The sequence below is a fragment of the Pan troglodytes genome, chromosome 12, assembly GCF_028858775.2.
Source record: "Pan troglodytes isolate AG18354 chromosome 12, NHGRI_mPanTro3-v2.0_pri, whole genome shotgun sequence".
Lineage (NCBI taxonomy): Eukaryota > Metazoa > Chordata > Mammalia > Primates > Hominidae > Pan > Pan troglodytes.
In genome coordinates, this window is record NC_072410.2 from 78,607,759 (window position 1) to 78,630,057 (window position 22,299).

Here is a 22,299-nt window from a genome sequence, read left to right on the forward strand (position 1 = left end):
CATCTTTTCATATGTTTATTGGCCATTCATATGTCTTCTTTGGAGAAATGTCCATTCGGATCCTTTCTCATTAATATAATTATTTTTTAGAGAACAAGTAACAAGAGAGAGAAAACCATCTCACTAATAGATCTTCTAATGCTTAAAAACAAAAAGAATTAACTAATCTAAATTTAAAGTCTGTAAACTTTTACAATTCTCCTGCCTCAGCTCCCAGGTAGCTGGGATTATAGGCACCGCCACCACACCCAGCTAATTTTTGTATTTTTAGTAGAGACATGGTTTTGCCATGTTGGCCAGGCTGGTCTAGAACTCCTGACCTCAGGTGATCCACCTGCCTCAGCCTCCCAAAGTGCCGGGATGACAGGTGTGAGACACCGTGCCTGGCCTAAAGTCTCTAAACTTTTGAATCTAAGTTTGCTTTCTAAGCACATCCACTAGAAAAGCTAAATGAGTACTAAATCCTTTTGTTTTCTTATGTCTGTGATTTTATAGTGTTTATCTTATTAAAAGGGCATGTATAATAATCAGTGATCTACCCCAGTGTTCTATTTCAGATATTAAAGTCTTCGTGAGGAAATACAGTTATTTTCTAGCATGACAGTTCTAAAAATATGGTCTGCAACCCCCTCGAGGCCACCAAAACACTTTCAGGAAATCCATGAAGTCAAAACTATTCTTTATACTAAAACAATGTTTGCCTTTTTCATTGTGTCGATATTAACATTGATGGTACCAAACCAGTGGTGGGTAAAACTGCTGTTGCCTTAACACCAATGAAGGCAGTTGCACCAAACTGTAATAACAGTCATTACATTGTTTATTGCCAAGCACTAGTAGCAAATAAATACAATCAATTAAATTTAAAATACAAGTTTCACTTAAGAATGTACTTGGGGGGCCGAGTGCGATGGCTCATGCCAGTAATCCCAGCACTTTGGGAGGCCGACGTGGATGGATCACCTGAAGTCAGGAGTTTGAGACCAGCCTGGCCAACATGGCGAAACCCCGTCTCTACTAAAAATACAAAAATTAGCCGTGCATGGTGGTGGGCGCCTGTAATCCCAGCTACTCAGGAGGCTGAGGCAGGAGAATGACTTGAACCCGGGTGGCGGAGGTTGCAGTGAGCCGAGATCTCGCCACTGTACTCCAGCCTGGGTGACAGACCGAGTCTCTGTCTCAACAAAAACAACAACAACAAAAGTACTTGGGGAAGCAGTAAAATTCTCAATTTTATTAAACCTTGGTCCTAAAGTACATGTCTTTTTAATGTGTTGTGTGACAAAATGGGAAGCACACATCAAGTCCTCATGCTGCATACTGAGCTAGGGAGCTATCTTGAGGAAAAGCACCTGTGGTTTGAGGCGCAAGGTGAACTAACTGTTTTTTAATGGAACACCATTTTGATTTAAAACAATGACTGATGGACAAATTACAGTTATTCATGCTTGGGTATTTGGCAGATATTTTTTCAAAAATGAACAAAGTGGGCCTGTCACTTCAAGGAAAACAATTGACAGTATTTCCAAATTTACCAGTGATCGAATTGGAGCTTTCAAGTAAAAAATCTGAATTTTCGAAAACCTGTGTTTGCTACTGTGAACTTGACAGCTTCACCGTATTTAAAGTCCTTTCCAATGAGATTGGTGGTGATATTAATGAACATGATTTTTCTGGGTTTTGTGTAGTGAGATGTGTCAACATTGGGAAGATCTGTATAACTCACTAGACCAATATTTTCTGAAGGAACAACGTGTGATATTGTACAATCATGCAGTGGTGAAATACTTATTCAAAGCATGATAGATAAATTGTTTTTTTTTTTTTGAGATGGAGTCTCACTTTGTCACTTAGGCTGTAGTGCAGTGGCGTGATCTCGGCTGACTGCAACCTCTGCCTCCTGAGTTCAAGTGATTCTCCCGCCTCAGCCTCCCAAGTAGCCAGGACTAGAGGCATGCACAACCACGCCCAGATAATTTTTGTATTTTTAGTGGAGATGGGGTTTCACGATGTTGGCCAGGCTGGCCTCAAACTCCTGATCTCACGTGATCTACCCTCCTTGGCCTCCCAAAGCCCTGGGATTACAGGCATGAGCCACTGCGCTCGGCCAGATAAGTTGATTTTAATATAACAGCATGTGAAGGTCAGATCTCAAATTGCTACTAACCTTTAGGAAACTACAACTTGTCAAGTTTTGGTGTAATATCAAATAAGAATATCCACACTTATCTGAATCTGAAATGACTACTAAAATGTCCCTCCTTTTCCAACTACCTGTGTGAGGCCAGATGTTCTTCATATATTTCAACTAAAACGACATATTGCAATAGATCGAATGCAGGAGTGGATATGAGAACCTACCTGTCTTCTATTAAGTAAGATATTATGGAGACTAGCCAAAAGAAGAGAAAACCAATGCCACTCTTTTCACCATTTTTTTTTTGTTTTGGAAATAATTGTTTTCATCAAACATATTATTATTGTCAACCTGTTTATATAATGGGTTTATTAGTATTTTATTTTATTTATTTAGTGTTTTGAGACAGAGTCTCCCTCCATTGCCCAGGCTGGAGTGCAGTGGCGCAATCTTGGCTTACTGCAACCCCCGCCTCCCGGGTTCAAGCAATTCTCCTGCCTCAGCCTCCCGAGTAGCTAGGACTATAGGCATATGCCACCACGACTGGCTACTTTTTGCATTTTTAGTAGAGATGGGGTTTCACCATATTGGACAAGCTGGTCTCAAACTCCTGACCTCAGGTGATCCACTTGCCTCGGCCTCCAAAAGTGCTGGAACTACAGGCATGAGCCACCGCAACTGGCTGATTTATTAGTATTTTAAATGAGTAAATAAACATTATTAAATTCTGAGTTTTAATTTCTAAGTTCCTCCTTAGTAGCTTAGTATAGATAGAAAACACCATGGTCCTGATTTTTTTCCTCACTAACACACCTGAGGAAAATACCATAAACCCCTCAGTAATGGTGGCTTGGTCCTATGAGGCAAGGATAGCGTCTCTATTGTATCCCCAGTACACAATACAGAGATTGGCATATAGTAGTTACTCAACAAATACTTTGCTGAATTGAATTGGTTGCAATTAAAGCACTGATCCTCAGCTCATACTACGTTTACTCATGTTTTGAAATATACCATTTCTTAGGGCAAGAGTTTTAACTGGTTTCCAAACCAAAGAGTCACTTTTCAAAGGCATCAAAGAGGAAACGTGACTCAAGCACTGCATGCAAGGCATGGGGAAAAAAGCAAACCACAAAATCTAACCACAGAATTCATAGATTCAAAACGTTGTTGCTTGGAATTAGTAAAGGCTGTACATGCAGCTCCAGAAAGACTGCCTGGGTTCAAATTCTGGCTTCATCATTCACCATCTGTGTACTCTTGGGCAGGTCTTTAACCCATCTGTGCCTACTGTCCTCATCTGTAAAATGGATAATAATAGCATCCATTTTGTAGGGTTATTTTAAGGCTATAATGAGTTAATGTTAATACATATAATTCACTTAGAATTTAAGGTACTATATTAGAATGGTATATTTTTAACAGGGCTTGGCACTGAATTAAGTTCTCAATAAATTTTCCCTGTACTCTATAAAATGGAGGAAGTTCATTATATATATATGATAAAGTATTCATAGTGAATAAAAGTCTTTCATATCCCTTTAAAAAAAAAAAAAAAAAAGAGATGGTGTCTTGCTATGTTGCCCAGGCTTAAGTGTAGTGGCCCAAACATAATCACTTCTGCTCACAGTCTACCAGGAAGGACTGGTCATATGGCCCTAAACTGACAAGGAGGCTGGGAAGTATTGGGAAACATGAAATACTAGGTGAACAACTACTAATTTATCTTAGGATCTGGTTAAATAAGTATAGCTCTCCAATCATCCAGATTTTCTCTTAATAAAAATAGTAACAGATTTATTTATCCCTTTATGAAAAGCAAGACTTTATTAGTATTTAATTTAAAATGAATAGGAATTCTTTCTACTGTTTCAAAAGAATACATGCTGATTTCTTTCCTTGTTTTACTTTTAACCCTCCTGATGTTTCTTTTATGATTTTTCTTTTATAATTGAGCATGAGTTACTTTGTCCTTCTGTTACAATATAATTTCCAATAAAAATAAACCCTTGACCACCCTGAGGGGAACATTAGAAAAAACCGAAAAGCTTACTAGTTGAATTCATATTTATTCCAGAACACTTCTGCTGTTATTGTTGTTAGAGACTCAGTCTCATTATGTTGCCCAGGCTGGTCTCAAACTCCTAGCCTTAAGCAATCTTCCTGCCTTGATCCCCCAAAATCCTGGGATTATAGGCATGAGCCACCACACTTGGCCCAGAACTCTTTTTGTTTCTAATTCAAACTCTTCAGACTACCCCTCAAGATCCTTCCTCGATAATCATGCCACCACACACACATACACACACACACACACACACACACACACACTTCTCTAGCCTATTATCTTACTTCTCTGAAAATAAGGCTTTTTTTTGCTCTCACTGAAACAATTTTTTATTTAAAACAAATTAATACATATTTATTGGAACACCATGCCATTTGTTTTTTAACCACTTGCTAAATTCTTATCAGTAATAATATTCCAGGATTTCTGAAACAGTCCTGATTTTAAATGCTATAGTTTTCTTATTAGCAGATCATAGATAGTCACCTTAGCTTTCACCCATGACTCTCTGGCCAGGGAGAGCCTCTTCTCTTGAATAATTCAAGTCTATTTCATCTACTAATGAAAAATTGAAAACAACATCCATTTGTAGTAGTAAGGACATAGCTAAGCAAGCTATAAAATACTGACATTATGTGGCTGGTGAAAATGCCAGTAAGTAGACTATATTGATACATAGAAATAGATATAATAACTATATTATGCAGAATGTATTGACTGCTTACTATGCACATGGTGCTAAGCAGTTTTTATACCCATTACCTTATTTAATTCAGGCCATAATCTTATGAAATAGGTAAAATTATCATGCCTAGTTTACAGATAAAGAAACTGGGGTTCAGATAAGTAACTTACCTGAGTTCTCTTTTTTTTTTTTTTTTTTTTTTTTTTTTGAGACAGAGTCTCACTCTGTTGCCCAGGCTGGAGTGCAGTTGCACAATCTCGGCTCACTGCACCCTCTGCCTCCCGGGTTCAAGCAATTCTCCTGCCTCAGCCTCCTGAGTAGTTGGTATTACAGGGGCCCGCCATCACACTTGGCTAACTTTTGTATTTTTAGTAGAGATGGGGTTTCACCATTTGGCCAGGCTAGTCTCGAACTCCTGGCCTCAAGCAATCCACCCGCTTCGGCCTCCCAAAGTGCTGAGATTACAGGTGTGAGCCACCGCGACCAGCCCAGATAAGTAACTTGCCAGAGGTCAAACAGTCAGAATGCAATACTGAACCCAGGACTGGCTGACTCAAGAGTCATGCTCTCAATCACTTTGCTGTGATCAACCCCAGATATAGGAAATGACGTCAAGTTTTTAGAACTACAGGATAACAAAAGCACTGAGATGTGTACAATGACTACTACTAATTGAACTGCAATGTATATCCACTAAAAAAATGGAAAATAGGCCGGGCACGGTGGCTCACGCTTGTAATCCCAGCACTTTGGGAGGCCGAGGCGAGCGGATCACGAGGTCAGGAGATCGAGACCACGGTGAAACCCCGTCTCTACTAAAAATACAAAAAATTAGCCGGGCGTGGTGGTGGGCGCGTGTAGTCCCAGCTACTCGGAGAGGCTGAGGCAGGAGAATGGCGTGAACCCGGGAGGCGGAGCTTGCAGTGAGCCGAGGTCGCGCCACTGCACTCCAGCCTGGGTGACAGAGTGAGACTCTGTCTCAAAAAAAAAAAAAAAAAAAAAAGGAAAATATAATTTTTAATTAAAAACTGGGGGGAAATACAGAAATATGAAACTGGAAAAAAACCTACCCATTTTTCTATTATCTTAAGCCAACAAATTAATACTTTGGTATATTTTCTTCCTATATGTCTTCTATGTATTTTTGCACACACAACGTTGTCTCCTGCATTGTTTTAACTCACCATTATGACATAACCCTTTCTGCATTAAAAACTCAAAAAAAGGGCCAGGCACAGTGGCTCATGCCTGTAATCTCAACACTCTGGGAGGCCAAGGTGGGAGGACTGCTTGAGGCCAGGAGTTCGAGACCAGACTGGAAAGGCAGCTTGAAGTTTTGTAAACACCTATTAGTTTGCATTAGGATTAACTTCAGCTGTGAGTGATAGAAAGCCCCCCAAACAGTGGGTTAAAGTTTATTTGTCTCTCAGATAAACACAGGCAATATATGTCTAATATGATGGCATCTTAAGACCATCAGGGACCAAGCTCCTTGAGTTTTGCTGCTTCTCCATCCTCAACACATAGCTTCTACATTACGGTCCCAGTGACTTTTCTTACTCCAATTATCAAGTCCACCATCTATCAGCAAAAAGAAGAAAATGGGGCCAGGAGAGGTGGCTCACGCCTGTAATCCCAGCACCTTGGGAGGCTGAGGCAGGCAGATCACTTGAGGTCAGGAGTTCGTGACCAGCCTGGACAACATGGTGAAACCCTGCCTCTACTAAAAATACAAAAATTAGCTGGGCGTGGTGGCATGTGCCTGTAATCCCAGCTACTCGGGAGGCTGAGGCATGAGAATCACTTGAACCGGGAGGCAGAGTTTGCAGCGAGCTGAGATTGAGCCACTGCACTTCAGCCTGGGCAACAGAGTGAGACTCAGTCTCAAATAAACAAACAAACAAACAAATAAATAAATAAATAAATAAGAAAATGGAAGAAGAGCATTCTTCTCTTTAAGGATGCTTCCTGGAATTTCCTTACATTATATTCATACTACATTAGCCAAAAGTAAGACATATGGTCACATGTAACTGTAACCTTTTTATTCCAGGTGGCCATGTATTTGGCTTAAAGTTAAGGATTCTACCACTGTAGAAGAAGGAGAGAATGGATTCTAGAGGACAACTGGCAGTCTCCTTGTAGCTGAGACTTTTTTGTGTATAAAAATTAATAAAATTGGTTTATTAATTTGTTTATAATGCTCATTACCTTACAAGCTCTCTCAAAAATACTGTCTCTTGAATTAGAAAGTATATAATCTCTCTATTTTTATCCATTACTCTTCCATCTCCAATATCTAACAAAACACTTAACAAACAACAGAAATGCAGTAACAATTTAAGTTCCTTTTTTACTATAAAGAAAAGAGAATGATTTTTTTCACTACCTGCTATTGTCTTACACACTGTATTTTGTTCCATACCATTTTCCCTCTATGACTGCATATTATCATTCCTTCTGTTCACGTGTAGAAAGGCTTCTCTGACTCACACAATGAGGAAACAGACTCAGAGAAATTTAAAAACTTGCTAAAAGTCACACAGCTAGCGCTTGGCGGAGCTGAGATTGAAATCCAGGACTGTCCAACTCCCAGATCCATCTGTCTTTCCTATAGCACAGTGCATCAGAGCTCAGGGCATCCTTGGGAAAAAATGAAAAATTCAGAGAAACAAGTGTTTTTATCTACAAAACTGTTGTCTACCAGTGATTGGAATTATTGATGCTATGAGTTACAATCAATGACTGTCTACTAGAAAAAAGCAAAATTCCCTGAGTTTAAGAAACTCTTAATTTTTTCCTCTTGTATCAAATTATGTGAAGATACTGAAGATACTAAGATCTGAAAATTGTACATTTATTTATTCACAAATGTACAAATACTTACTAGGAACCACAACATCCGCAGAACTCTGCCAAACTCTGTGGACAGAGATGAAAGAAACAGTCCCCATTTATAAGCATCTAATCTGGTGGTAAAAGAATCATCACCAACAATAACAAATATTGTTATTTTTTGATAATATTGATAAGGGCAATGCAGAAGCTAGTTCCTTAGACAGCCTAGCAGGGTCAGGGAAGGCTTCCCAAGGTGACTCTTTTTTTTTTTTTTAAATGGAGTTTAGCTCTTGTTGCCCAGGCTGGAGTGTAATGGCGCGATCTTGGCTCACCACAACCTCCACCTCCCGGGTTCAAGCGATTCTCCTGCCTCAGCCTCCGGAGTAGCTGGGATTACAGGCATGTGCCACCACATCCGGCTAATTTTTTGTATTTTTAGTAGAGATGGAGTTTCTCCATGTTGGTCAGGCTGGTCTCGAACTCCTGACCTCAGGTGATCCGCCTGCCTCAGCCTCCCAAAGTGCTGGGATTACAGGCATGAGCCACAGTGCCCGGCCTCTCGAGGTGACTCTTAGGGAGGATTTAAACTATTCTAGAAAGGCAGTCCAAAGTCAGCCAGGCAAAGAAGCATGTGTTGTGTGCGGGGCACACAGCACAAAGAAAGGTGTTGGGGACCAGTGATAGCTTTTCCTCACCCATCACAAAATTCATGGCTGAGGCCCCTATAACAAGACAGATTAACAAGAGAAAAGCATACACATTTATTTAATTTAAATTTATGTGACACAGAAGCCTTCAGAAATGAAGACCCAAAGAAAGAGGAAAAATTATATTTTTATGGACAGTGGTGCAGAAATATGATCAGAGGACAGAAGGTATGAGCCAATGGCAATGCACTGCGGGGAGGTAAGCAAGGCCTGTTTGCTTAGAGTTTTCTTGGCATCTCTGTGTGTCTTCCAGAGTAAGGATAGTCTTCTCCTCTGGGTATAGGAAAGGGTCTATCCGCAGAATATCTGGAATGAGGTTTTATGACCTATTTTCAGGGACGGTCAGCTGGGTTTTATGGCCCACATCAGGCGAGAAGGGGCAGAGGGAATTCTTTCTAGTTTCTATGGCTTGCTTCTGCTGTTTCGTCAAATGTCAAGGTGCCATATTTTGGGGAAGCATATTTTCAATCCCATCAAAGGCAAGAAGAAGAGAGAATGTGAGGCACTGAAGAAGTAGCTACTAGCAGCTATTCTGTTTTCATGTTGCCTAAGAATCAATTCAGCGGTGATGCTTGTTAACCAGAAAGATTTCTGGATCCTACCTTCATGGTTTCAGATTCTACAGGCCTCAGACAGGGCCCAGTGATCTGTAATTTTATTTATTTACTTAATGTTTTTGGAGACAGGGCCTTCCTCTCTCACCCAGGCTGGAGTGCAATGGTGCAATCACGGCTCACTCCAGTCTTGACCTCCTGGGCTTAAGTGATCTTCCGCCTCAGCCTCCTGAGTAGCTAGGACCACAGGTGCATGCCACCCCACCTGAGTAATTTTTAAATTTTTTTGTAGGGATGAGGTCTCACTATGTTGCTCAGGTTGGTCTTGAATTCCTGAGCTCAAGAGATCCACCGGTCTCCCCGTCCCAAAGTGCTGGGAGTACAGGCATGAGCCACTGCTCCTGGCCAAATCTGTAATTTTAATAAGTGGCAATTCTTTTGGGGATGGTCCAAAGACCATACTTTGAGAAATACTGAAGAAAAGAAGTGGGAGAAGACAGGAGTTAAAGTTGGCAAAGCAGGCAAAGGCATGGTCTGTCTAGCTCATGAGTTTAAAGTATACCCTGATGGAAATGATATGGAGGATTTTAAGCAAAACAGTGAGAGTTATGACTAGGTTGATGTTTTAGAAAAATCATTTCAGCTCAAGTTTGCAGGGAAGAAAGGCCAGGAGACTGGAGATCTTAACCAAAGGAGGGGGATGAAGATGGAGACATGAGAATGATTTTGAAAGATATTTTGAGAGGCTGGGCGCGGTGGCTCACGCTTGTAATCCCAACAGTTTGGGAGGCTGAGGCGGGCGGATCACCTGAGGTGGGGAGTTCGAGACCAGCCTGACCAACATGGAGAAACCCTGTCTCTACCAAAAACACAAAATTAGCTGGGCATGGTGGCGGCACGTGCCTACAATCCCAGCTACTCGGGAGGCTGAGGCAGGAGAATCGCTTGAACACGGGAGGTGGAGATGGAGGCTGTGGTGAGCCGAGTTTGTGCCATTGCACTTCAGCCTGGGCAACAAGAGCAAAACTCCATCTCAAAAAAATAAATAAATAAAAAAGAAAGAAAGATATTTTGGAGGTAGAATATCCTGGATTTGTTCAATACGTACTTGCATATTGCAGTGGTGGAAGGGACTGAGTAGGACTTTAAGATACTTTCTGAATTACTGCAAAACGGGAAAAGGGGTGAATAGATTAGTCTAAAAGTAGAAGAACAATTGTAGGGTACTTGAGGCTGAGGATCCAGTAAAAATATTGCTGGCAAATTTTAAAATCTTTTTTTAACTGAAAAAAGAAAAAGAAAACCACATTTGATTTTGTTCCTAAACTTACCAGGTCCAGTCACCATTGAATGCCATGACAGTTTCCTAAAATCAGGATTTTTTTTTTTTTTTTTTTGAGATGGAGTCTCGCTCTGTTGCTCAGGCTGGAGTGCAGTGGCACGGTCTCGGCTCACTGCAGCCTCCACTTCCCGGTTTCTAGCGATTCTCCTGCCTCAGCCTCCTGGGTAGCTGGGATTACAGGCACACGCCACCAAGCCCAGCTAATTTTTGTGTATTAGTAGAGACGGGGTTTCACCATGTTAGCCAGGCTGGTCTCAAACTCCTGACCTTAGGTTATCTGCCCACCTGGGCCTCCCACAGTGCTAGGATTACAGGCATGAGCCACCATACCTGGCCAGGCATTCTAACCTCAGGTTAAACACTGGTCCCTGGCCAGGTGCAGTGGCTTACACCTGTAATCCCAGCACTTTGGGAGGCCGAGGCGGGCAGATCACCTGAGGTCAGGAGCTCTAGACCAGCCTGACCAACATGGCCAAACCCCATCTCTACTAAAAATACAAAAATTAGCCAGGTGTGATGGCACACACCTGTAATTCCAGCTACTTGGGGGGCTGAGGCAGAAGAATCGCTTGAACCTGGGAGTTGGAGGTTGCAGTGAGCTGAGATTGCACTACTGCACTCCAGCCTGGGTGACAGAGTGAGACCCTGTCTCAAAAAAAAAAAAAAAAAAAAAAAAAAGACAAAAAGCAAACACACACACACAAACCCACTGATCCCAAGCAAAATATTCTGTTTCAGGGATTGTCTGATCACTCCCTCACTCGCTCTATCACTGCAGGTTGCCTCAAAAGGGATAATTTTTCCTTTGCTACCCATGGGGGAAGGAAGAAGAAATGAATTATCTGTCCCAAGCAGGCCCTCACACTCCTTCCAGAACTATGTGAGTGCATTGCCAATCCTTTACAGAATCAGTCTACCAGTTTATAACATGTGGACATTAAAAAAATTTAAATTATTTGCATTAGTGGCTTATGCATAAAAGTACATGGATGAAATCCACTTATAATAGATGTGCATCAAAAAGATGTGAATTAAGGAGCTTCTTGGAAATAAATGATATTGCATCTAGAGGCTGGTAGGACTGTTTTCACATGATTACCTAAGAAAAAAACATTAGAATTTGCAAGCCAGGCTTTAATGCCCTGCCACGATCACAGCTTCAGCAGCAAACAGGAACAGGGTGAAACCATGGTTATGGAGTAATAACTGGCACTAAGAATAAAACAGACTCATAAATGGAGGAGGGTCTCAATTATACCTTTATGAGTCAAACCAGTCGTTCTGGTTTGCCCATTATGTAGCAATAGTACCCTGGTCAGGCTAGCACTCACAGATCTTTAACATTGATCTTAGCAACTGAGTATTGTCTCAGGTTCTTATTTATTGAGAGAAATCAATAGCCATTTGCTCATCCTCAAGAACATTTCATTTGTATTTTTTGATAGAAAATTCTGAAAATCTGGCTTGCATACCACCTCCTCCTATAATCTCGAACTCTTAGAAGCAGAAATTGCAAAGACTTGATTCTTGCCATCAAGGAGCTCATCATCTGGGGGGATAAAACAAGTTAGGTACACAAAGTACCAGGTAATTTGTGATATCTGATTCCAGAATGATAAAAAACTAAGTCCTGTAAAAGTAGAGAGGAAAAAAGGATCACTCTGGGGTGATCAGGAAGGATTTCATGGAAGATTAAAACTGGGTCTTGAATTGTACAATCTCTGCTTATTTTTATATATATATATATATAAAATTTATATTTATATAAATATATATAATTTATATATAAATATATATATAATTTATATAAATATAAATTATATATATAAATATATATTTATATGTATTATATTATATAATATATATTATATACAATTATATATTATATTATATTATATAAATTATATATATATATAAAATAAGCAGAGATTGTACTATATATATATATATATTTATTTTAACAGGGTCTGGCTCTGTCACCAGGCTGGAGTGCAGTGGCATGATCTTGGCTCACTGTAACCTTCACCTCCTGGACTCAAGTGATTCTCCCGCCTCAGCCTCCTGGGCAGCTGGGATTACAGGCATGTGCCACCACACCTGGCTAATTTTTGTATTTTTTGTAGAGAATGGAGTTTCGCCATGTTGCCCATGCTGGTCTCAAGTGATCAGCTGACCTCAGCTTCCCAAAGTGCAGGGATTACAGGCATGAGCCACCACACTGTGCTTAAATTTGTTTTTTTGTTTGTTTGTTTTTTGAGACAGAGTCTTGCTCTGTCGCCCAGGCTGGAGTGCACTGGTGCAATCTCAGCTCACTGTAGCCTCTGCCTCTTGGGTTCAAGTGATTTTCTTTCCTCAGGCTCCCCAGTAGCTGGGATTACAAGCTCCCACCACCACACTCGGCTAATTTTTGTATTTTTAGTAGAGACAGGGTTTCACCATGTTGGCCAGGCTGGTCTCGAACTCCTGGCCTCAAGTGATGCCCCTGCCTTGACCTTCCAAAGCGCTGGGATTACAGGTGTGAGCTACCACATCTGGCCAACTGCTTGAATCTCATTCAGATATCTATGTGTATTAGTTTTCTATTGCTATATAACAAATCGCCACATGCTTAGCAGCTCAAAGCAACATTTATATATTAGCTCATAGTTCTGAGGGTCAGAAGTCTGGAGGAGCTCAACTGGGCTCTCTGCTTAGAGTCTCACAAGGCTGAAATCAAAGTGTTGGCCAGACTGGGCTCTTATGTGGAAGCTTTCAGAAAGAACCTTCCAACTCCATTCAGGTTGTTGTTAGCATCTAGTTCCTTGCAACTGAGGTTTTGTTTCCTCGGTGGCTGTCACTCAGAGGCCACTTGCTGCTTCTAAAGGCCATCCACATTCTTTTTCATGTGGTCTGCTCTATCTTCAAAGTCAGGAATAGCCCAATAAGTTCTTCTCATGCCTTGTCGATCTCTCTGACATCATCTTTTGCTCTCAGCCAGAGATAACTCCCTGCCTCCATATCTTAAAGTCAACTAACTTGGGACTGTAATTATCCCTGCAAAATTGCTTCATAGCATTGCCTAGATTTGTGTTTGGTTGAAGAGCCAGGGGATAGGAATCTTAGTGGCTACTTTTAAAATTCTTCCTACTACATAGATTCTATGAATCTATCTTAAGGTGCTTGTCAATGTTTATCAATTAAATAACAATTATTTATTGGCCTTTGACTAAGTACATCACATCAGTCACACTTATACTAAATGGAATCTTCTTTTTTTTTTTTTTTTTTGAGATGGAGTCTCGCCCTGTCACCCAGGCTGGAGTGCAGTGGTATGATCTTCGCTCACTGCAACCTCCGCCTCCCGGGTTCAAGCGATTCTCCTGCCCCAGCCTCCCAAGTAGCTGGGATTATAGGTGCGCGCCTCCACGCCTGACTAATTTTTGTATTTTTAGTAGAGACAGGGTTTCATCATGTTGGTCAGACTGGTGTCGAACTCCTGGCCTTGCGATCGGTCCTCCTCTGTCTCCCAAAATGCTGGGATTACAGGCGTGAGCCACCTTGCCCGGCCAGAATCTTATTTTTCATCTGAAAATTGTTTCAGGTGCTTCAAACCTGAAATCTATCCCAGGCTAAAAATTTTTTTTAAGTCAAACTTTTTTTTCTTCTTTTCTTTTCATTTCTTTCTTTCTTTCTTCTTTCCTCCTTCCTTCCTTCCTTTCTTTTTTTTTTTTTTTTTTATGGAGTCTCGCTCTGTTGCCCAGGCTGGAGTGCAGTGGTGTGATCTTAGCTCACTGCAACCTCCGCCTCCCGAGTTCAAGCTATTCTCCTGCCTCAGCCTCCTGAGTAGCTGGGACTACAGGCACGTGCCACCCTGCCTGGCTAGTTTTTGTTATTTTAGTAGAGACAGAGTTACACCATGTTGGCCAGGTTGGTCTGGAATGCCTGACTTCAAGTAATCTGCCCACCTTGGCCTCCCAAAGTGCTGGGATAACAGGCATGAGCCACCATGCCCAGCAAACATTTTCAATAAATGATTAAATATAACATATTTAAACTGATGTTTCATAATGTTTCAATGAAGACAGCAACAGAATGTCATCGGTCTGTTTTTAAGCTACACATACTACTTTTTGCCTCATCTTCACCTAGGGAATAGAAGGTTAACTCCTGTTCTCCCACCCTCATCTCATTCATGGAAAATCTCCATCATAATGAGTCACTGTTATCAACTTCTGCATTCATGATGATGATCTCCCCTCTGCCCTGCATATGTTTTGTTCTCATCTGCTTCTGAAACTCTGATACATGTAATGACTTCCCATTCATGTTAGGCCATTCTGGTGTTACCATAAAGGAATACTGAGACTGGATAATTAATAAAGAAAAGTGGTTTAATTGGCTCACAATTCTGCAGGCTGTACAAGCATGGCACCAACATCTGCTTGGCTTCTGGTGACGGTCTCAGGAAGATTCTGATCATGGCGGAAGGTGAAGGGGGGAAGTGATGTCTCACATGGTGAGAGTGGTAGCAACAGAGAGTTGAGGGGGATGGTGCCACACACTTTTTAAACAACCAGGTATCTCATTAACTCAGAGTAAGAACTCACTTATCACCAAAGGGATGGTGCTAAACCATTCATGACGGATCCGCCCCTGTGATCCAATCACCTCCCACCAGGCCCCACCTCCAATATTGGGGATCACATCTCAACATGAGATTTGAAGGGGGGACAAACATCCAGTCTATATCCCCATCCGTTATACCTATCAACATTTTACCCATAGCTCAGGCTTTGCACTAATCTTCCTTTCACCATGCCTTCTGACCTACATTTTTTTCTGAACAACCCCTTTAGCAATCAGTAATATTACTGAGTTACATCACTTGTATTTCAGTCTTAATTGTGTGTGTATGTATATAAATATATCTATTTATGACAGTGTTTTTTAAAACTATTACCCCAAAATATTTAGTGTAGGAAAGGCATTGAAAAATATTTGTTTATGTTTTTAAATTGCTCTGATTAGAAAAATCTGACAGCTTCCCATGACTTCCTGCTGTGAATACTATCTCATTATCAGATTCTTGGAATTTAAAAAAAAAGAACCAGGTTTTTAACTAATGAACAATATATAATCACCTGGTTGTTGCTCATATATGGATGGGCTTGTATCTGAAGCTTTTAAGAAGGGTATTTCTGGTCAGGTATTGATATTACCAAGCAAATAATAATAAAACATTCTGGAGCAGAGAGGCATTTTTATTAGTGACTTAACTTAGATTTTCTGTGGCTATCCATTTTATCCATTTTCTTTCTCTCAGTTTTTGTGAGTAAGACAATACCTGCTCACCAAGATCTTCCTCGTCCATAGAAATAGAGTTATGACTGGAAGCAGTTGCGCAACCTGGAACTAACTTTCCCAGCAGCTCTTGCAGCTGTCTGTGGCCATGTGATTAATTTTTGCCAACAAAATATAAGGAGAAATATGGTGTACCAGTCCCTAGCGTAGCCCTTTAAGAAAGTGTCCACACCTTCCTTCCCCACCCCACTTCCTTTAACTGGACCAAAGAGACATCAAGACCTTAGGAAAGCTGAATCTCAGATGGAGGAGCTTGAAGTCCTGATTTTCCATGCGGAAGACCGTTGCTGCTGACTTGGAATATTCACCCTGCTTTATGTGCGATAATCTTCTATTGGGTTTGAACCACTGTACTTTAGAGTCCATTGGCTTCAGCAATGTAGTCTCTCATAACTAGTAAAGTTCATTTTTGTATTCTTGCAAGCATCCCATAGATATGTAGTGTAGCTACCACAGCATACACTTATTTAGAAGCCATCCAAAGGGGCTAAAATCTAAGTGATCACTGAGGAAGATACTCCCCAGCTCTGACTCTGAGGAATAGCTGTTTTCATCACTGTGAGAAAAAATTTTTATAAGAAACTATTTTTAGTAATTGAAAGCAGAAATTCTAGTTAGCAATTGCCCTGAGACTATGTGGTTTGGGTTTATCAGTTTGTGACTTACAGTCAAGAAGACTTGCCATCTTGCCCGTCTCTGCCTCATCAGAGAAAGTAGAAACTAAATTCTGTTCTACCTAAGGCCAAAACAAGGCTACTCACCCACGTGGATCTCCTCTCGTTTTGAATTCTCTCAGGTGTTCTGTCTTCCAGGAAGTGTTTCCTGACCACCACCTCTCCCCACTAATGGCTGGATGAGAGAGAAGGAACATCTGTTCCTTCTCTAAGTACCTCTAAGATTCTTTGTAGATCCCTATCATTGGTTTTACTGCACAACCTCTCAGCCTCATGGCCAACCCTACACCCATTTGTGAGCTCAGGGACACTGTTTTGTTTTTTGTTTTTTTGTTTTTTTGTTTGTTTGTTTCAGACAGAGTTTCGCTCTTGTTGCCTAGGCAACAGAGTGTAATGGCACGACCTCGGCTCACTGCAACCTCTGCCTCCTGGATTCAAGTGATTCTCCTGTCTCAGCCTCCTGAGTAGCTGAGATTACAGGTGCCTGCCACTATCCCCGGCTCATTTTTGGTATTTTTAGTAGAGACAGGGTTTCACCATATTGGCCAGGCTGGTCTCGAACTCCTGAGCTTAGGTGATCCGCCCACCTCAGCCTCCCAAAGTGCTGGGATTACAGGTGAGAGCCACCGTGCCCAGCCAGGGACACTGTTTTATTCACCTTTTGGTCCCTCTGCCTACCACAGTGCCTGGCATACAGCAGACGGTTTATAAATGATGGTGGAATGAATGGATGAACCTAAAGACCTCATGAAATTGTCAGAGGCGTTTGAACCAGAGCAACTGCATCTTGAATAGGGGCTGAGTGAAACGAGGCTGAGACCAATTGGCTGCGTTCCCAGATGGTTAAAGCGTTCTAAGTCACAGGACTTAGTCAGCACAAGATACAGGTCATAAAGACCTTGCTGATAGGCCGGGCGTGGTGGCTCACGCCTGTAATCTTAGCACTTTGGGAGGCCGAGGTGGGTGGATCACCTGAGGCCAGGAGTTTGAGACCAGCCTGACCAACATGATGAAACCCCATCTCTACTAAAAATACAAAAAGTTAACAGGGCTTGGTGGCCGGTGCCTGTAATCCCAGCTAGTCAGGAGGCTGAGGCAGGAGAATGGCTTGAACCCTGGAGGCAGAGGTTGCAGTGAGCTGAGATTGCGCCACTGCACTCCAGCCTGGGCAACAAGAGGGAGACTCCTTCTCAACAACAACAACAAAAAGGCCTTGCTGATAAAACTGGTTACAGTAAAGAAGCTGGCTAAAACCCACCAAAACCAAGATGGCCACAGAGAACCTCTGGTCGTCTTCACTGCTACACTCCTACCAGTGCCATTACGGTTTACAAATGCCATGGCTACATCAGGAAATTACCTTGTATTGTCTGAAAAGGGGAGGCATAAATAATCCACCCCTTGTTTAGCATATAATCAAGAAATAACCGTAAAAATGGGCAACCAGCAGCCCTCTGCCTTTGGAGTAGCCATTCTTTTATTCCTCTACTTTCTTAATAAACTTGCTTTCACTCTACTCTGTGGACTCGCCCTGAATTCTTTCTTGGGCGAGATCCAAGGACCCTCTCTTGGGGTCTGGACCTGGACCCCTTTACTGTAACAAAATGGTATTTTTCTGTTTATTCTCATAGGACACAACTTCCATAATACTCGTTGCTGCCATCATTTCCAAGCCTCCTCAGAATCTTTTTTTCTTATTCCCATTACCATGCCTCATTTTCTTGTGGTTGAGACTTACATTGCCTTTACTTCGATCAGCCAGACCTATTTGCTCTCTTAAGATATTTCTTTCTGGGCCAGGCGCAGTGGCTCACGCCTGTAATCTCAGCACTTTGGGAGGCTGAAGCGGGCGGATCACGAGGTCAGGAGTCCGAGACCAGCCTGGCCAACATGGTGAAACCCCGTCTCTACTAAAAATACAAAAATTAGCTGGGCATGGTGGCGCGTGCCTGTAATCCCAGCTACTCAAGAGGCTGAGGCGGAGAACTGCTTCAACCAGGACCAGGGAGGCAGAGGTTGCGATGAGCCGAGATCACGCCACTGCACTCTAGCCTGGGCAACAAGAGTGAAACTCTGTCTCAAAAAAAAAAAAAAAAAAAGAGAGAGAGAGAGAGATTTCTTTCCAAAAGTCCTTCTTGATTATTAATTTTTAATATTCTCAATGCTTTACTGCATTGGACACAGTGTGTCAAGAGATAGGGCTGAGGAATGGAGAGACTCCTGGATCAGAAGTCAGGAAAACTTAGGCCTCTTTTTGTCTTTAAAGACTTCAGTAAAATGCCACAAAAAAGGCCACTGTATAACAATAGTGTGGATTAGAAAAGAATAAGCTATAGAACCATTCTTCAGACAAAATGCTGCTTACAAATAACACTGCATTCTAAAACAGATCAAAGCCAAGCTTGATATGTGGCCTCTGAGAAGCAGAATTTGAAAACCACAAGCCTAGATCATCTCAAAGGTCCCTTTCACCTCTACAAGCCTGTGGTTGTATGTAAATTAATTGCCCTGCATTTAAAAAAATCTGTAAATGATGTGATCTTTGGTACATTCAAATTTGTCTACAAAGGAATGGTACTATGTGTTAGCTGTGATTCTAGTAAAAATTATCTTCTGTTGACATAACATTTTACAGGGTCATTTACAGAGGCAGTGTGGTATTGTGGTTACTAGCATGGACTTTGGAGTAAGACACAAACTGATTCAATCTTGACACTTCCACAAACTGGCTGTGTGACTTGAGAAAGTTACTGAGTCTCAGCCTCAGTTTCCTCCCTGTAAACGAGGAAGAGAATACCTGCATTACTGACTGTTGGGAGGATGACATGGGATATTGTACACCGAGCATTCAGCATGATGTCTGCATGTGCCACATCTTCTGTAAAGATTAACTATCATGGCCTGGTGCAGTGGTTCATGCCTGTAATCCCAGCACTTTGGGAGGCCAAGGTGGGAGGATCACTTGAGCTCAGAAGTTGGAGACCAGCCTGGCCAGCATGGTGAGTCTCTCTCTCTCTCTCTCTCTCTCTCTCTCAGTCTCTCTCTATATATATATAATTTTTTTTTTTGAGACAGAGTCTTACTCTGTCACCCAGGCTGGAGTGCAGTGGCATTTGGCTCACCACAGACTCCGCCTCCCGGGTTCAAACGATTCTCGTGCCTCAGCCTCCCAAGTAGCCGGGCTCACAGGTTCATACCACCATGCCCGGCTAATTTTTGTACTTTTAGTAGAGACTGGGTTTCACCATGTTGACCAGGCTGGTCTCAAACTCCTGACCTCAAGTGATCTACCCACCTCAGCCTCCCAAAGCTCTGGGATTACAGGCGTGAGCCACTGCGCCCGGCCTATTTTTTTAAAAGTGAAAAAAAGGTTAGCTATAATGAATTTCACAATCATTATTTCATGTAATCCTCACAAGTGTTGCTATTGTTATTTACAGGAAATATTGAACCTCAAAGAAATGAAACGACTTATCAAAGTTTAGCCAGTGAGGGCAGACCAATGTTCTTTCCACTGCCCCATGCAGCATTTAAGTGAGAGAAAGAATGATGGTGCACTCAGGGAGGTGAAAATGAAAGGGGAGTGTCCAGGTTGGGAGGCAATGGGGCAAAACCTGAAGACCACACAGGGATGACCCCAGACAAGGTAAGCGTGGGGAGGAGGATTGCGGAAGCCAATTTTACTGACTTGTAATAGTGTGTGAGACTGAAACACTGTCCAAACATGGTACAAGCCAGGATGTCATGGTGACCTCTCCACCCACACGATTCCCCGTTCCACAGCAGAGACAGGGCTTCTCCTGCATTGCCAGCTCAGGCTTCCGCACATAGAAGATGCTCATTGAACATTTGCTAAGTAGTCAGGGTAATGAGGCTTCTCTTTTTATTTTCTCCCCTCTCACAATTTGGAAGACTTTTCCTTGTCCTTAAAATCATGAGGAATAAAGGACTTTGCTTTTTCCTTCCTCAAAACAAAGGAAAGAATCATCCCTGAAGATTCAATTTGGTACAAAGTAACTGATCGATCCTGACAGTTACTCCATTTAGTGTACTTTAAACAGCAGCTCTGGCCTCCTCTCCTCCCTCCTCCTCTTCATCCCAACACTGAAGTCATGGTGCCTAATTTAGGCCACCGTCATAATTTCTCCCCACAGCAAGTTGATATCATCCCCAGCAAACACAGCCTCAGAGTACTCTGAAACAAAGAGTCAGAGACCCAGGAAAGAAAATCAAGGACTATATTCATTCCTCCCTCTATTTCCTGCCCAGGCACTTGCTTATTGTCCTAATGTATTGCAGAGCCTGCTCTTTCACAAGAATATCTGTGGTTCAGAAGCACAATGCAATGACACAGACTGAAATCTCCTTATTTCTACAGTATGTTTCAGTCTATATCTTCAAAATACAAGAGGTCATGCTGATGTTGGTCTCGTTCCCTTTAGTAGATTATTCCATGTATTGGAGTTGTTATCATGTAGAGAAAATTACAAAACAAAGAACAAGAAGGATTCAATAATCACAGAACGGCCTGTCCTCATTACTTGTGTGAACCCCCCACTGTATCACAGGGACAGCATGTTAAATCAATAGAGACTTGAGCTGTTAATTTCCAGAAAGGAAGAGATGATTGAACTATAAAATAGTCTACGTCACTTCTCTGCCCATAGGGAACAGAAGTCCTTTTATTTTCGGGTCTTTTTACAATTAGGTAAGTTCCAGGAAGATTACGAACCACACGACAACATTTCTAAGGTTTTTTGTTTGTTTGTTTGTTTTTGGCATAGGGGTGCAATGCTTTGTTGACACAAAGCTATAGTTCTTGTATAGAAGGGATTTTAGTGTAAGGTGGTAAGAGGAATAGGTGTTTATATAGGTGCACATCAGTGAAAGGTGTTGAGGGTAGGGGGCTGGGGAGATAGAAACACACACAGAAGTTAGAAACAAGTAGACCTCATGCCTTGTGTTACTTTTTATTTCATGTGCTCTCCCGCTCAGGGCTTTGCCTCTGCACTGACAGCTGATGGGAGGGGATGCCACTTGTACTTCTTCTTCTTCTTTTTTTCTTTGATACAGGGTCTCACTCTGTTGCCCAGGCAGAGTGCAGTGGCACAATTGCAGCCTTGACCCCTCGGGCCCAAGCAATCTGCACACCTCAGCCTCCCAAGTAGCTGGGACTACAGGTGTGCGCCATCACATCTGGCTAATTTAAAAAATTTTTTTTGTAGAGATGGGGTCTCGCTATGTTACCCAGGCTGGTCTTGAACTCCTGGGCTCAGGTGATTTTCCTGCCTTGGCCTTCCAAAGTGCTAAGATTGCAGGTGTGAGCCACCATGTCCAGCCCACTTGTACTTCTTATTTATTTATTTATTTTTGAGATGGAGTCTTGCTCTGTCGCCTAGGCTGGAGTGCAGTGGTGTGGTCTCTGCTCACTACAACTTCCGCCTCCTGGGTTCAAGCACTTCTCTGCCTCAGCCTCCCGAGTAGACAGGATTACAGGCGCCCACCACCACACCTGGCTAATTTTTGTATTTTTAGTAGAGATGGGGTTTCACCATCTTGGCCACACTGTTCTTGAACTCCTGACCTTGTGATCCACCCGCTCAGCCTCCCAAAGTGCTGAGATTACAGGCGTCAGCCACCGTGCCGGGCCCACTTGTACTTCTTACTGATTCATGGCTATCCTTTTCATCTTTTCTATGCTGGGATTAAGAAAGAGACTGCTTGAATTGCATAGACCCATGATCAATGATGCTTGATCATGTTTGCATGATCAAACATTTGCAGGGTCTAGTGAGAACCAAGGTGGTCGAATAAAGGATAGTTTTACTGAAAGTCGCTTTGCGATGCCACTTCTTCGTGGGTCTGTTCCTTGTGAACTATAATATATGTATCTTCTGGATTACTTTTGAAAAGAGCAGATACACAGATTGTAGAAATCCACAGAGCAGAGAAGT